General features: G+C 32.1%; 1 pseudogene; it reads left to right on the top strand.

The window, feature by feature from the left end:
* The first annotated feature begins 11,180 nt into the window (after positions 1-11,180).
* LOC120224830 lies at positions 11,181-11,419 on the top strand (annotated as a pseudogene).
* Positions 11,420-13,536: the final 2,117 nt, after the last annotated feature.

The raw sequence follows: 13,536 nt of genomic DNA, 5'->3' as shown, positions 1-13,536 counted from the left end.
CCGGGAGCTACAATGGCGGCAGGCGCGCCACCACTCTGAAGTCCTGCCTCCAGGAGCAGCACAAAGAAGCAGTTTGTGTGCTCAGGTCCCTCCAGGACCAGTTGGCGCGAGGGGACCTGGTGTGCAGGTATTTGGCAAGTACGGTCTTTCCAACGGAGGTTTTTCTCCCCCGTGCGGAGGTTTTTCTGTTTCAGACTCTCTCCTTTTCCCCTCTCACTCCCCGTAGAGGGTAGAGGGGGATTGCCTCCCACCCTGGAGTCTCCGATCCTGGCCCGATTTTATCTTCCCCGGTTCGCACTCACATTAGAAGGCTCTCTCAGTGGATTCTGCGTCTTTTTTCTCCCTATCTCTCAGGTTTTGTAAGGTTTCCAATGTCTTCAGATATTTTCTGTGTGATATATGGGCGCGAGTGCAAGTACGGAGCTCCTTACTTCTCCGCCATCTTGCCCTCTCTCCTGAATTAGATTTTAAAAACAAGAATTCTCATTGTTATTTCCTGTTTTTTATATTCTGATAAATTATTTTATGTAGCATTTAAAATACTTATATAGTTAGATATGTCTATATTTCATTTATAATTTATGAAGTGTGTTATATATCCTCCTTAGAAAAAAAGTCTCTTCAACTAAGTGAGCCAGGAGAATCTTGTAGAATCTTGTCTTGAGGCTCAGATTTGTTTCCCAGGTTATAATTGTTCCTTATTTAAGAAAAATAAACAAAGAAAACAAAGCAAACTGAAGATAATAAGCTATAGCATTTTTTCCATATAGCTGGGTACTCTAAGCCTTGATATTCAAATCTTCAGAGGTGTCTATGCAGCATGAAACAAAACACATGTCATACTTTGCAGAATATATATTTTTCTCTCTTCAGAAGTATTATACAAGTGTAATCTTTTAAAGATTAGGAAAATTTATCCTTATGAACAATAGTTAAAAGAGAAAAGTGGTGCAATTGGTCCTAATTTTCTCATATTCCAATCATTAACAAAGGGACAAACATCTCAAGTTGGGAACAGAAAGGTAGGAAACTGTTTAGGTACTTTATATAAAAAAAAACTCTCACTTTCACCAGAATGTGAAAACAACATAAACACATTCAATGTGCATAACATCATTCTGATTAAAAATAAAAATCTCTTAGAAAATTCCCCTAATATTTGCATTTGTAGGTTTTAAGTGTTGCCTCACTCAACAATTAAGCCAAGCTTTAATCAGGAACTGGATAAAATAAAGGAGTTCTCTCTTTCCTTGGAAATTATTTCCTAATAAATAGTGTGCTAATAAACACAATCTATTCTAATTTTTAAATTCTCAATTTTTATTATTAGAACTTGATTTATGTGAAAATTATTTTTATAATAAAGGGTAAATATACCTTGGCACACACACATATAACCTGGTTCCAGTATGATTCATTTTCATTTCCTCACTGACTTAAAATGCCACTTCTATTGTAGACTAAATTTCATGCATATTTTGGTGTTATTTCTGAACTCCTGCCTGTACTCTTATTCTATGTTTTGATGACAGTAACAAAGTGTTACTTACTCTAGCTTTCATCTTTAAAATCTGTTAAGACAATTTACCTCATTACACTTTTTAAAATACATCCTGACTAGTTTACCATATTCATTTTATCAGATAAGTTTGTTTCATTTCAGTAAGTAAAATGAATTTTGTCCTGCTGCTATTTTAATTAAATTTATAGATTAATTTATGAGAATTTTATATCTTTATTTTATTTATTTTTTTTTTAAATGTTTTATTTATTTCCAGGAGAGAGAGAGAGAGACAGCGAGAGCAGGGGAGGGTCAGAGAGAGAGGGAGTCACAGACTGAAACAGGCTCCAGGCTCTGAGCTGGCAGTCAGCACAGGGCCCGACACGGGGCTCGAACCCACGAACCGCGAGATCATGACCTAAGCGAAAGTCGGACGCTTAACCGACTAAGCCACCCAGGCGCCCCAGAGAATTTTATATCTTTATAATTCAAGCTTTCTTATCCAGAAACACATTATGTTTTTTTCTTTTATTTTAAAGCTTTTTATGTCTTTTCAGTAGATACTGCTATTTTCTCTCTCTCCTCTTTTTCTCATGTCTCTGGAGATATAAACATAAATTAAATACAGTTGTAGATCTATAGATGCTAAACAACTCTTACGATTTTTATACATACTTTTGTTAGTATTATAAACAGATTTGTTGTTATATTAGCTAGTTTTATTTACAGCAAGGGAAAGTGACTTGTTTTTGTATATTAATTTATAACATGCCATTGTAGTGAATCTTTTATTTTTATAGAGTTTTTGACTTTCTTTTTTTCCTTTGGATGATTCCTATGTGTTTTGCATTCAAGTAATTGAATTGTCTCCATATTTTTATTTCCGGCTTATGTTTCTTTTTGCTTGTTTGTTTGTTTTGTTTTGTTTTTTAATTTTTTAGGGAGAGTGAAAGAGGAAGAGTGTGAGGAGAGAAAAGGGACAAAGGGAGAGAGAGATTATCTTAAACAGACTCCACGCTCAGCATGAAGCCCAATGTGGGGCTTTATCTCATGATCCTGGATCATGATGTGAGCAGACATCAAAAGCTGGATGCTCAACCAAGTGAGCCACCCAGGTGCCCATGGCCTATTATTTAAGCTGATATTTTAACTAATCACATTGTCTGGTATTGCTAAAATAAGTAAAATAATATTGGATATAGTCAGAAAAATTGATGTGTATATTTTATGACTTTAGCAGTAAAGCTTGCTGTGTTTTTCTTTAAGCATATCTACATGTACATATACTATAGTTGATAATATTAGTCAAGTTAATGGATATTTACACACAGATATGTGATGTATTAAAGATTAGATATTTATATTTCTTATTCAACTTCTAAAACTTAAATATGAATGTTCACTTAGTCACTTGGCTTAACAAAATCTTGATTTTTTAGAGCAGTTTTAGGTTCACAGCAAAATTGAGAGGAACGTACAGAGGTTTCTCACATATTCTTGCCCCAATACATGTGTAATCTCTCCCATTATCAACACCCCCCACCAGACTAGTACATTTGTTACAACTGATAAACCTATATAGATACATCAAAATCACCCAAAGTGCATAGTTTACACAAACTTCCACTCTTGGTGCTGTGCATTCCATGGGTTTGGACAAATGTATAACATGTAACTGTCATTATAGTGTCATAGGAGTAATTTTATTGCCCTAAAAAATTCTCTGTTCTATTGATTCTTCCCTGACCCACAACTCTGGAAACCACTAATCTTTCTACTGTCTCCATGGCTTCCCGCTTCCAAAATATCATATAGGTGGAATCATATGATATGTAGACTGTTCATGTTGTCTTCTTTCACTTTATAATATGCAGTTAATATTATTCCATGCCTTCTCATGCCCTGATAGATCATTTCTTTTTAGGGCTGAATAATACTGCATTATCTGATATACCACAGTTTATTCACCTATTCACTTACTGAAGGATATATTTATTGTTTTCCAAATTTGGCAGTTAAGAATAAATTTGCTATACACATCTGTAGGTAGGTTCTTTGAGGACATACATTTTCATCTCTTTGGGGCAAATACCAAAGAAGCCACCAAAATGTCTTCCAAAGTGCCTATCAATTTGCATTTCCACCAGCAATGAGTGACAGTTCCTTGCTAACATTTGGTGTTGTCAATGTTCTGGATTTTTCCTATTCTAATAGGTCTCTTGTGATATCTCATTTCAATTTCTATTTTCCTAAGGATATATGTTTATTTGCTATCCACTTATCTTTTTCGTGACATGTGTGTTAAGGTCCTCAGCTCACTTTTTAATTTGATCATTTGTTTTATTGTTGAGTTTTAAGAATTCTTTGCATATTATTTAGGGTAACAGTCCTTAATCAAATTTTCCTTTTGCAAATATTTTTCCCAGTCCATGGTTTGTGTTCTCATTCCCTTAACATTGTCTTTGAAAGAGCAGAAGCTTTTAATTTTAATGAAGTTCAGTTTATCAGTTATCTCTTTCAAGAATCATGCTTTGATCTTTGATGCTGTATCAGATGTTATTGCCATAACCAAAGCCATCTAAGTTTTCTTCTATCTCATCTTCTAGAAATTTTATACTTTTACATTTTACATAGGGTATGATCCATTTGGAGTTAATTTTCATGAAAGATGTAAGGTCTATGTATAGGCTCATTTTTATGCATGTGAATGTCCAGATTTTCTTGCATCATTTGGTGAAAAGACTATTTTTGCTCTATTGTATTGCCTTTGCTCCTTGATCAAAAGCAGTTCGCTATATTCATTTGAGTCTAATTCTGGGCTCTCTGTTCTGTTTCATTTATCTATTTGTCTTCCTTTAGTCACTACCATATTGTCTTCATAATTGTGGCTTTATAGTAGATCTTGACATCATGTAGTGTGAGTCATCCAGTTTTGTGTCATTTCAATATTCTGTTGACTATTTTGGGTCTTTTGCCTCTTCATAAAAATTTTAGAATCAGTTCGTGGAATATATGAAAAAAACATTTTGGGGATTTTGATTAGGATTTCATTAAATCTGCAGATCAAGTTGGAAAGAACTGACATCTTTTTAATATTAAGTCTCTCTATCCATGAACATGGAATATCTGTTTATTTAGTTTTTCTTTGATTTCTCTCATCAGCTGTGTAGTTTTCTTCATGTAGACCTTATAATTTTTTATTTTTATTTTATTTTTTTAAACTTTATTTTTGAGAGAGAGAGAGAGAATAGCGTGCAAGTAGGGGAGTGATGGAGAGAAAGAGGGAGAAACAGAATCCAAAGCAGACTCCAGGCTCTGAGCTGTCAGCAGAGAGCCTGATGCAGGGCTTGAACTCACAAACCACGAGTTCACAACCTGAGCTGAAGTCAGACACTTAACCAACTGAACCACCAAAGCACCCCTCTCATAAATTTTTATTAAACATAAACCAAAATCTTATTTTTCTAGATGGGAGTATAAATAGTATTGTGTTTTTAATTTCAAATTCTACTTGTTTGTTGCTGGTATATAAGGAAGCGATTGAGTTTTACATATTAATCTTGAATCCTGTAAATTTATGGTAATCCCTTATTAGTTCTGGAGTTTTTATTGTTGTTGATCCTTTCAGATTGTCTACATCAGCAATAATGTCATCCATGACCAAAGATGAGTTTGTTTCTTTCTTTCCCAATCTGTATATATTTTATTCATTTTCTTATCTTAATGCATTAGCAAGGACTTCCACTATGAAAAGAGTGATGAGAAGACATCTTTGTCTTGTGCCTTGTTTTAATGAGAAATTTTCACCATTAAATATAATGTTAGCTGTAGGTTTTTACACATATTCTTTATCATCTAGAGAATTCCCTCTATTTTTCAGTTTTTTGAGAATTTTTTATTTTTTATATTTACAGACAAATTTTGTGTCATCATTTGAATTTCATCAGCACTATAGATTCACTTGGAAGGACTAAATATTTTCACATTGTATTCTACCCCTGACCATGATATGTTTGCATATTTGTTTCTGAGCTTTTAAATGTATTTTGTTAAAGTTTCATAGCATATTTCATAAATGGCTCCTATATTTTTCTTATTATGTGTTTTATGTTTTTATTTTATACATCTTTGTAAATGGTATTTTTTTTCTGTAGCAGGTATACAACCATTCAACTAAGTTTGGTCTATTGAATTTCTTCCTAGCTATTTTGAAAAATTGTCTTAATAACTCTATAAATTATCAGTGGGGTTTTTGCTTTTTTAAAGTAGGCAATCATGTTACTTAGAAAAATGATAGATTATTTTCCTTCTCATTTTTTTTAGATTTTCCTTCTTTTTGTTTCTTCTTTGTCTTTCTTTTTCCTTTTCCTTCCTTCCTTCCTTCCTTCCTTCCTTCCTTCCTTCCTTCTCTTCTCCCTCCCTCTTTCTCTTCTTTCCTTTTCTCTTATTGTTCTAGCCAGTATTTGCATATAATATTTGCATACACATATTGAATAGCATTGGCTACAGTAGACATTCATCTCTTGCTTTTATGAAAAAGCATGTTTTTAGTGTTTCATAATTTACCTTGCTATTTGCAATAGGTTTTTGAGAATTCTGTTTATCAAGTTAAAGAAATCTCCTATTTCTGCTTTATTAAGAATTCTTGTTAATGGATATAGAGATTTACCAATGACTTTTCTGTATTTGTTAAGGTCTTTATATGATTTTAATCCTTTAATCTACTTATGAAATCTTATCCCTCTTATATGTGGTTATTATCATGGGTTAGTATCCATATTATAGTAGCTTACTAAAAAAAGTTGAATAGTGTTGCTTCTTATCATACACTGAAATAATTTTTATACAACTAAAATTATTTATTTTTGAATTTTTGGCTAATTAAGGATTTTAAGCCCATAGTTTTCAATTTTAGGAAACAACACAGTTACTCATTCTTTTCCATTAATGGCTTTACAATTATTTGTGTTCTCTCATCTCTTGAGTCAATTTTTATCAATATTCTAGAATCCTGGAAAATTAACTTAAAATTTGGGACCTATATGTACACACGATATCCTCTTACTAATTTTTAAACCATTAAAAGCTGCATTATATATCTATATTGTATCTATATAAAATGGTCATTAAAATCTATATTATATATTATATATCTTTATTACTAATAGTTTTTATCTATGCTTTCTCATTTTCTTATCAATCTGTCTAAAGTTAGTCAAATTTGTTGATGTTTTATAAATATCAACTTTGGGTATTTTTCAGTATCTCTTTTCTATATTATTATGTTTTGCTCTGATCTTTTTTTAAATATGTATTTTTGAGAGAGAAAGCAAGTGTGTGCATGAACAGGGGAGAGGAAGAGAGAGTGGTAGACAGAGGATCAGCTTCTGTGCTGACAGCAGAGAGCATGACGTGGGGCTCAAATTCATGAACCATGAAATCATGACCTGAGCTGAAATCAAGAGTAAGATACTTAACTGACTAAGCCATCCAGGTACCTCTCATTTGTTGTGATTCTTATTATTCTCTTTCTTCTTTCCATGATTTTATTCTCCTGTCTTATTTGTAACTTCTTGAGTTTGATCTTTAGCTCATTACTTTTCAGATTTTCTTCTTGTGCAATGTAAATTTGCTCTAAGCACTGCTTTCAGTATATCTACCATCCAACTTGTTATGTTCTATATTATTCATTTTCAAGTTCTCTTCCATTGGCTTCCTGTTCCAAATTGAATGCTTACTCTGGTTGCTTGCTAGAATTCTGAGGATGATACAGAAAATTCCAGAAGTGTCAGAGAGTATATACTAAAGTCTTCTCCATTCTCAGGTATTGTTGATGTTGGTATTTTATATAAAACCTTAAAGCTCAGTTATCAAACATCATTAGAAATGGAACTTGCATTATGTAGGCCAAATTTTAACATGTTGCCATCATTATAAAATATTCCAGTGAAGTTTATTCTTTTTTATCTACTTGCATAATTTTATTTTATATAAAACAAAAAGGTTAGGTTAAAAATAATAAGTATGTATTTTATAAATATATACATGTATACAATAATATGTAATATCTAGAATATGTAGATGTTTATGATTACACATATTTATTATGATTATTTTTAATCTGACCTTTTAGTTTCCTATCTTTAGGCTTTGGTTAAACAGCTTTTGAGATTTAAATTGAAACTCTTACCTCCAACCAGAATTTTGTCCTATAGTTTTTATAATTTTTATTCTTAATTTTTTCCTTAAATTACCATCTTACCTGTAAGCTACTTCAGAGCAGGAATTATTATATATATTTCAATTGTATCCTTGAAATCAACTAGCTCAATTTAAGACTCAAGAGAAATTTTTGATTGATCTGTTTCCTTTTTCTAACAACATGAAAAATTAGGTTTAGAAAATGCTTATACAAAAAAAAATGTTATTTATAGATGAAACATTCAAGTTGCTGTTCAGAGTGTGTCCTACTCTGATTTTTTTTCTAACTGCAGTAAAACATTCACTCTAAGAATATATGGTACAGATGCCTTTTAAGTGTTGTTCATTAAAGTCTCTCTGAACTACTAATTTTGGGGGAAAAGTTTTGAAAAAAAAAGAGCACAATATGTCTGTCAGACAATATTTTTAAACAAACTTTCCTAGCACTGAGCATCATCTTATACTTCAGGCTTTGGGTGATTGATGCATTTCCATTCCAGATATGTCAGGAGTCAAAGTAATGTTTTATTTTACTTTTATATCCAAGGTGTCATTTCTACAAATCTTAAACATGCTCTGGAAAGTTTCAGGCCAGTTTTGAACAGCTATTTAATGAACTGTGAACAAATCTCTGCAGTAAATTGTTTTTATATATAGTAGAATCACTTTCTATACAAGCGCCTTAAAACTCAGTTATCAAACATTACTAGAAATGGAACTTGCACTATGTAGGCCAATTTTTAACATGTTGCCATCATTAAAAAAATATTCTAGTGAAGTTTATCCTTTTTTATCTACCTGCAAAAATAGCAAGATCAGGTCTAGTATGGTTTGGTAAAATTAACATTAGACTGGGGGCATGTTTTACACAGTTTACACAGATTTATTCATCCTCTCAGCAGATTATTTTTTCCTGTCCACATGGCTTGCCCATGTAACTTCTCTACCCCACTTTATTGGAGGATTGTTCATGTATGGCCACTTGAACTAGGACTGCCTATATGATTTACCCTTCTCAATTAAATGTAAACAGAAATGGAATGTGGCATTTCAAAGAGTAGTTTTAAGAGGGAGATGTGGTTAGCAATGTCCTTTCCTTCCTCTACAGAAAGTAGCAATGTTGAAGATAAAATCTCCTTTTTAAGCCTGAGTTCTAACATGAAGACACCATGGATTAAAACAACAGGTAAACATGTTGTAAACATCAACTGACATTTGATGTGGGAGAGAAAAGCCTTAATTGCTGTGTTCCTACTACAATTCTAAGGTTATTCGTTACCACTACAAGATGTAGCCTGTGCTGACTATTATTTTCAAACTACCAGTCTGTTTTTATAAATTCTTATTAAATTGATATGATTGTTTCAATTCCTGAGGTTTCATAGTCATTCAAATAGAGTATAATAATATACTGTTAAATGAAATTCAAATTCATTTATTCACCATTTACTTATTCATTCAAAACTATTTACAACAGTTTTATTATATGAATGACCTTGTACTTGTACTGGAACACACCAATGAGCAAGAAAGGCAACGTCTTCATCTAGCTTATAACCATGGAGAATAACAGAATGCTGTTGAAGCTAGATTGACCAAGAAAATAAAAGAACTAACCCAAATTGCTAAAGTTGAAAGAGGGGACATACTACCGATCTTACAGAAATAAAAATTATTTTAAAAATATGATAGTTGTACAACAACAAATGAGTGAATCCAGCTGAAATTAGCAAAATCCTAGGAAGAGTCAAATTACTGAAAATGATTTAAGAAGTAACTGAAAAGCTGAATAAATAATATTAAGCAAAGGGATACATTAGTAATTAGAAAATATTTCACAAATACAATCTCAGACTCAGATGGCTTCATTAGTGAATTCTACCAAATAGTTAAATAAAAATTAACATCCATTTTTCTCGAACTGTTTCCACTAAAGAAAGAGGAGAAAGATATCTCAGCTCACTTTGTATATTCAGTATTACCCTAATTCCAGTATTAGACCAAAGCACTACAAGAAAAGAAAATAATGGGTCACTATACCTTACAAATATAAACAGAAAGATACTCAACAATATACTAGTAAACTAAATCCACCAAAACAAAAAGAGGAATAAATCTTATGACAGAGGTGCAATGATCTCAAGAATGCAAGAGTTGTTCAAACAAACAAATCAATGTATTATATCATAAAAATAAAAGACAAAGGTCACTATGTCATTTCAATAGATGTAGAAAAGTATTTCACAAAATGAAACACTCTTCCATGATAAAATATTCAACAAACTAGGAAAAGGAGACATCTTCCTCAACCTGATAGTGGGCATCTAAGAAAAACCTATAGTTAAGGTTGTACTTAAATAGGAAAGACTGAAGGATTTCACCCAAAGATTAGGAAAAAGACAAAACATCTTCCCAGGCTCTTATCGTTAAACATTGTACTAAAGAATCTAGTAGGTGAAATTAAGAAAAAGAAATAAAAGGCATACATATTAGAATATAAGAAATAAAACAATATTTGTGGATGACATGAACTTCCACATAGAAAATTCTAAGAAATCAATACTTTTGATTCCTTCAAAACCAATTAGATAAATGAATTGAGCAGGTTGAAGGATACAGATCAATATATAAAATCAACTGTACTTCTAGGCATTAAAGATGAACAATTATAAAATAAAATTTAGCAAACAATTATATTTAAAATAACATTGAAAAGAATAAAATATTGAAACATTTAAAAATAAATTTAACAAAAGAAGAAGACTAATATACCAAAAACTTCAAAGCATTGAAAAAAATAAAAGAAATCTAAAGAAATAGAAAGACACCTCATGTACATGAATTGAAAAATAATATTGTTAAGATGGAATGATCCACAAGTTCATGTATAGTTCAAAATAAAGAAACAAAATCCCTGTCAAATTACTAGGGGGTTTGTTGAAGAAACTGACAAACTAATTCTATGGCACTCTTTTTTTTTCCCTAGCTCTATTGAGATTTGGTTTACAAGTGAAAATTGTATATATTCCAGTTGTACAATGGGATTTTTTTTCCTGAGGGTGTATGGTGTGATAATTATACACACATACACACACACACACATGCACACACACACATATTATAAAATGCAAACTAATTCTTCAATTTATTTGAAAATGCAAGGGACCAAGAATAAGCCAAACAAACTTGTGGAAGAAGAACAATCCTGAAGCACTCACACTTCTAGACCTCAAAACTTATTAAGAAACTACAGTAATCAAGAGTTTATGATACTGGCATAAGGGAAGATATACAAACCAATATATAGAATTGAGAATCCAGAAACAAATCCTTATATTTATGCCAAATGACTTCCCAGAAGAATGATGAATATATTTTAAGGAGAAAGAATAGTCCATTTTATAAAGAGTGGGAAGATAATTGGTCCACATGTACAGCTGTATACCATATCTGTACCATTTACAATTATTAACATGAAATGGTCCAGTTCCTAGACCTGCATATGTGGTGGAAATGCTCTACCAGCAACCACATCATCCACACCAAGGATCATGTACTCATCCAGATGTACCTGTTGGAGGGGTCAAGGTCACAGGCAGGTTGAACAGTCAGTTTAAAACCTTTGCTATCTCTGGGGCCATTTGCAGGATGGGTGAGTCAGATGACTCCATCTTCCAACTGCCCAAGGCCTCTGGCACCATTTCAAAGAACTTCTGACTGGAAAGGATCATAAATGTGGAATAGTTGTCATAGATAAAGAGCAATGCTCTCCCCTCAAAAAGAAAGTATTTGTAAATCATACATCTGACAAGAGTCTAACATCAAGAATATGTAAAGAACTTGTATATATAACCTGTATGTATAATATATAAAGAACTCAACAATATAAAGATAACACAATTAAAAATGGGCATATATTTTGAACATACAGTTCTCCAAAGATATGTAAATGGGAAATAAATACATAAAAAGATTTTAGATATCGTAGGTCATTACAAAACATAAATTAAAACCTCAGTAAATGACCACATCACACACACAGCATGAAAATAATAAGGCAGGTATTAACAAACATTAGTGCAGTTGTGAAGAAATTGGAATCCTCATACATTGTTGTGGGAATATAAAATAGTGAGGCTGCTTTAGAAATAGGTTTCACTGTTCCTCAATACATTAAGCATAATGTAACCATATGATCAACCACTTCTACTCTCTACGTATATGCACACGAGAAGCAAAAACACACTGAAATCTGTACAAGAATATTAATGATGACATTAGTCATAATACGTAAAAAGGGAAAACATCTCATTCTATCAACTGATGAATAGATAAGCAAAATGTACAAAATCCGTGAAGTGGAATGTTATTCATCCATGAAAAGGAATCATGTTCTGGTACATGCAGCCACATAGGTGATTCTGAAAAACATACATTTATGTGAAAGAAACAAGATACGAAAAGTCACATGTTGCATGATTCCTTTTAAATGACATATCCAGAACAGGTAAATCTATACAGACAGAAAGGACAGCAGTGATTTCCAGGAGCTGGAGGAAAAGAAAATTTGTTTATAGAACTATATAACTTTATAGAGTTATATAGTTGAAATATGGACTATGTGGTTGGATATAGAAATCTTTACCTCCCAGGAAAATACAGTCTGAGGAAAAACATTTAGATATGATTCATGTATTAATAGTAATTAAGCCTTGGACCAATATGAATTTAGGAAGAAAGAGTGTAGAAAACAACAAAATACTCAGACACTACTTAAATGACAGGTGGAAGAGTTGGTGACAAGAGAAGACGAGAGTGAGTGAGAGGAGGAAGACAGATATCGCTGTGGAAGAAAAAGGGTAGCAGTTTTTCAAGCAAAGGTGAGTAAACCATAGGCCCAAATGATGTTAAGAGGTTAGGAAAGATGACGACAAATGTACATGTTGGACACTGTCATAGAGAGGCGACCAGAGCACCTAGTAAGTTCACTAGTGGAAAAACTAGGGCCAAAATTACATTCTAATGAAATAAAAAGTGACTCTAGCTCAATATGGTCTTTGCAAGAAATTTGTGATTAGGAGAAAAGCAATAAGGCTGCGTGAAAATTAAAATTATGAACCTTTTTCTTCTACACTGTACTCACTGAATACAAATGCAAATTCATTAGTTATGTTAATGGTGTAATTCAATCTCAATGTTCCTTTTATGAAAAATAGCGGTTTTAGTTGAGATAATCTAAGAATCTTTGCAATTTCATGATAAAGAATTAAAAATACTGTCAATATTTTTAATTTTATGTTTTCCTGTAATATTTGAAGGATTATTTTACTATCTTTATTTATAAAAACACATGAATATTATACAAGTAGTCAAGCCAAAATGAATTAGTGATTATTTAAAATGAAAAAAATTATTACATGGAGTATTGCTGTAGGAATATTTAAACTGTATATTAAATCTACAGAAGGAATGGTGGGATATATGAATATTACATTAATTTGATTAAAGTCCCCCATGGTGACATCCCACTTGAACCAATCTGTGCAATTAACACTTCTTGCCCTCCCCTCATCAAAAAAAAAGCACTCTCTCGTTTCCTAAGAATACCAATTTATCCTAAATCTTAAGCAATCTAATAATCAGACATATTGTGAATATCTAAAAAACTTAAAATTCGTGTTTTAACCCTTGAGAGGAAGGGCTTATTTTCATTTTTAGAAGAAATTTGCTAACAAATTAATTTTGGTTGTGCAATATATGTGAAACTTTCTGGCCTAAACATACTCCAAGCACCCCCATACTTCAGTCACACATTATGCACCATTTCTTACATT

The sequence above is a fragment of the Hyaena hyaena genome, unplaced genomic scaffold (genome assembly GCF_003009895.1).
Source record: "Hyaena hyaena isolate Hyena2069 unplaced genomic scaffold, ASM300989v1 scaffold_1266, whole genome shotgun sequence".
NCBI classification, from domain to species: domain Eukaryota; kingdom Metazoa; phylum Chordata; class Mammalia; order Carnivora; family Hyaenidae; genus Hyaena; species Hyaena hyaena.
Note: the sequence above shows the minus strand (reverse complement) of the source record. Positions and strands in the feature narration are given on the sequence as shown.